Source organism: Dipodomys spectabilis, unplaced genomic scaffold (assembly GCF_019054845.1).
Source record: "Dipodomys spectabilis isolate Male_0828 unplaced genomic scaffold, ASM1905484v1 ptg000140l, whole genome shotgun sequence".
In the NCBI taxonomy this organism is placed as follows: domain Eukaryota; kingdom Metazoa; phylum Chordata; class Mammalia; order Rodentia; family Heteromyidae; genus Dipodomys; species Dipodomys spectabilis.
In genome coordinates, this window is record NW_024870817.1 from 10,754,260 (window position 1) to 10,759,108 (window position 4,849).

Sequence of the window (4,849 nt, forward strand, 5' to 3'; positions counted from 1 at the left end):
TGCGTCTCCTTGATGGTGAGTCAGTGTCATGTTTACATGAGTCCTGTGAATATTGCTTTTGTGTTTATAAAGTTAGTAAACAACAACTTGGTTTGAACTTTGATTCATGAGACATTATTAAGAGTTGAACTATAGTGCTTCATTACTTGTGTCTAGAGCATAGAACAGCAATCAACCTAACACTGAGAAAGAATAGAAATATAATTTGTTTCTGAATCTACTTAAAACCAATTTTTTTTTGAGGGTTGGGAATGTGGCTTAGTGGTAGAGTGCTTGCCTAGCATGCATGAAGCCCTGGGTTCAATTCCTCAGTACCACATAAACAGAAAAAGGAAGAAGTGGCACTATGACTCAAGTGGTAGAATGCTAGCCTTGAGCACAAGAGGCTCAAGGACGTGTCCAGGCCTTGAGTTCAAGCTCCAAGACTGGCAAAAAACCCCAATTATTTTTTGAGATAGGTTTAGTCTGTTCGTCTATAGATAGATACAGTTGTCTCCCTATTATTCTCATGAGTGATTGGGACCACAGACACACACTTCCACATTGCTACAAGGAGTTTGATAAACGCCCCAACTCCTCTCCATTATTATTATTAAGAATTAACTTAAATGCAAACTAACTTGTAACTTAGGACTTTTTAGTTGAGAGAATTCTTACTAGGAAAGAACCACAAATTGTAGCTATATGTTTATTATTATTATTTTTTTACTTAAAATTTTTTTTTGGTTTCAGTCCTGGGGCTTGAATTCAGTTCTGGACATTGTCACTGAGCTTTGTTTGCTCAAGGCTAGCACTCTATCACTTGAGTTACAGCTTCACTTTTTTTTTTTCTAGCAGTTATTTGGAGAGTCTTGAGGACTTTCCTGCTTGGGCTGGCTTTGAACCACTATCCTCAAATCTCAGCACGAGCCACTGTCCTGGCTAGCTTTATTTTTTTAAATATAATTTTATTGTGATTATTAAGATGTTGTACAAAGGGTTACCATTCCATAATGTATTTTTATTTTAAAATGTATTCCTGATTTTAGACATTTCAGGATAAGTGTACTGTTGATATAAAAATTCTTCTCCAGGAAGTAGGGTTGTAGCTCAAGTGGTAGGGCACTGGCCTTGAGCACCAAACCTCAGGACCAGGATACAATGCCCAGGTCTCAAGTTCAAATGCCAGATCCAGCACCCCATCCCCCCAAAAATAAAAAGAAAAGAAGGTTATTGTAGTGAAGCAACTAACAATTTGTCTTCTCATGAACAGTTGTTTCTTTTTTAAATGATCAGGGTGGCTAAAATCTACTTATTTAAAAAGATCTCCAGTACAATGTACTCATCCTATCATTACATTTCTGGACATTTTTACCCTGCGTATCTGTTACGTTCTATCCTTCATCATGCTGTGAAACATAGTTTTATTCTTTAGCTATGTATGTTTACATGTGAAATATATAAGTGAGATCTTGTATTATTTTTCCTTCTGTACTTAGTTTATTTTCTTAGTATTTTCTTCTATCACATTGTGACAAATGACAAGGTCTCGTCTTCTAAAGCTGACTAACGTGTACACACACACACACACACACACACACACACACACACACACACACACACATACACACACACAGAGCTATATATCTGCCTTAATTTTGTTGCTTTCTTCTTAGTACTAGGGACTGAATTCAGGAACTAGTGTATACTGAGTGAAAAATAGATATTCTGCCACTTGAAAGGCAAGCCTCCAGCATTTTCTGATTCTATGTCTGTCTAGGTTTATTTGATACTGGAGCTTGAATTTGAGGCCTTGCTTGTTCATAGCCGGTACACTGCCATTTGGGCCATGCCTCCAGTCTGGCATTTTTGGTGGTTAATTGGAGATGGAATCTTCTGGACCTGTCAGCTCTGATTAGCTTCCAACCTCTAAGGTGAAACCTGACAGAACTGATGCTTGTTGAAATCCAACTACTTTTAGGTATGAAACGTGTCCACGTTCATGCTTGTGATGTTGCCAGACTCCAACTAGCCCAACTAACTATACTAATTATGTCTGTAAAGAGGCCAAATAAAAAACAGAACAAAACAAAAAGAACAGCATGGCAAAAAGATTTGAAAGATATTCCATTTGGAGAAAACATGGTGATTGTACAATTTACTTTTCCTCAAAAATTATCTCCTTTTCTAAGCACTATAGGTAATTAATAAGTATAATGTGATGCATTAAAAAAACATTTTTCCTCAAAAGCATGTTTAGATAATTTGTCTCATTATTTTAATTATTATTTCTATTTTTTTATTTGGGTCCGGTTGTGGAGCCTGAACTCTGGGCCTGAGCGCTGTCTCTCAGCTCTTCAGCTCAAGGCTAGTGCTCTACCACGTGAGCCACAGCGCCACTTCCAGCTTTTTTCTTTTTGCTTATGTGGTGCTGAGGAATCGAACCCAGGGCCTCAGGCATGCAAGGCAAGTGCTCTACCACTGAGCCACCTTCCCAGCCCTATTATTTCTATTATTATTGTTATTTTTCACATTGACTCTACCCCACACTTTTTCAGTGGGACTAGTTTTTGGAAAAAAAATTAATGTTACAATTATAAATTTCATATTATAATGCAAAGATTTAAAAATCCATGATAAAAATTTGAGTTTATGATAGCTGGAATAACACTATTATATTTGTAGTTATAAAAATTCCATTATTTTGCTCAACTCTTCGTGCTATGCTTTCTATTCCGTATCTCAGTCTATCTTTTTATTTATTTATTTTTTGATGGTGCTGGATTTTTAACTTAGGGCCTTGTGTTTGCTAGGCAGACAGCGTACCATTTGAGCCAATCCCCTGCCTTTCCTTCAATCATCACAGCTATCTTGGTTAGAATACTTATCCCAGAGTTAAGGATAAGGAACAAAAGCTCAGTAATTTGATTATGTAAGTTCAGTAGCTGACACAGCATTCAAACTCTGAACTACTAACCTCTGAGCTTCTACTTAAAGCTTCTGCTTGTAAGCGCTATGCTGAGCTGCATGAGCTTTTATGTGTGCAACTGCAGATGGGGCTGCTTTCTTCATGAAGCCTCGTCTGGCCAGTTCAACATGATGTTATGCTTTCAAACTTTTGACTCCGCTCCATTAAATGGTATTTGGCCAAAATGTTTGTTTTTGGGTCTTTCTGTGCATGGAACATTTGACAATGTCTTAGGTACTATATTTACTGTTGTGGTATATACATAAATAACATGAATGAATTCTTAAGCTTAAGTGGCATATTTTGAGTGTATGCCTTACTGTTTGTTGCTGTTATTGCTTTTGTTTTTGCTTTGTGCCAGTCTTTGGGCTTGAAGGCAGGACATGAGCATTGTTCCTGAGCTTGATTGCTCAAGACCAGTGCCATATAGTGGAGCTACAGCTAAGCTTCTGGCTTTTGGCTGGTTGGACATAAGGATCCCATGGAATTTCCTGACTTTCAAACTGATCTCAACCTCCTGAGTAACTAGGATTACAGGTGTTTAGCTATAGGCATGAGCCACTGGTGTCCAACTTAGAATAGCTATTTAATGCAGATGTTGGCTAGAGGCTGAGGTGGTTTGGGGAGATTATTTATATATAAATATATAATTTATATAAAATAATTATAAATCTAAAATGATGATATAAATTGTTTAACAATTATATTGAAGTATGAAGTATGAAATGTTAATTAGAAAGCATTGTTGAGGAAAATCAAATGCATGAATTGTTTAGACTATGCAAGCATATCTATGATTTTTATTTACTTTTAGTTTTTTTTTGTGGTGCTGGGTTATACCTATAATATCATTTATGCTTGGAAAATTTTCTATCACTGAGCTACATCCCCTGACCTTTGTGATTTTTTTGTACATTTTTTGTTGTAAAAATGCTGTACAGAGGGGTTACAGTTACATGAGTAAGGTAATGAGCGTATTTCCTATTGAACATTATTGCCTCCTCCTTTGTTTTCCCCCTACCATCCCTTTCCTTCCACCTCCACAACTACATTCCCCCTTTGCCCCCTCTCTGCCTAAATTGTAAAGTTTGTTTTTCAACATAGTGTCTTGTACATCTCATTGTTACAATGGGTCAACCTGTATCCTTATTTAAGCATTTTGTTTTTTTCCTTCCCCTCCCCAAATTAAAAAAATGTGCATACAAGATGCAAAGCACCGACAAATACAGTGAAAACAGGGGTTATATCTTGGGGAAGGAACATACAAAGCAACAGAAAATTCGCATGGTACATTATAAATACACTAGAAACAATAGCAAGAAAGAGAAAAGATATTTGTGTCCCTATCTTGGGGTTCATTTCGCTTAACATCACCTTATATGGTCATATGTATATAGCTTTTGACCTTTTCTGCTTGTCCTAGACTTATACTAGTTATTGCAAATAAGGGAAACCATGGCCCCTGTGTTTCTTTGGGCCTGGTTTACTTCACTTAATATAATTTTTCCAAGTCTTTCCATTTCCTAACAAATGGGGCGATGTCATTCTTTCTGATGGAGGCTTAGAATTCCATTTTATATATATATATATATATATATATGTATATATATATATATAGTGATTTTTTTAAACTTACAATTCTACATTAATTTCTCTATTTATAACATGTAACTCTGATTATTTTCTGTCTGTATACAAAGTCTTTTGCTATTGAGCCTTTGCAGACTGTTTCAAGTTTACTTATGATTGGCTTTTTTCACCTTTTTTTTATTGTAAAGATACTGTACAGAGGGGTAGGCATTTTCTTTATTACCTACCATCATAGGTTTTCCTTAGCTATTAAATTTTAGTCTGAGTAGGCTCTAGTCTTATTTCCATGATAAGAGGTTTTCCTCCTCCTCC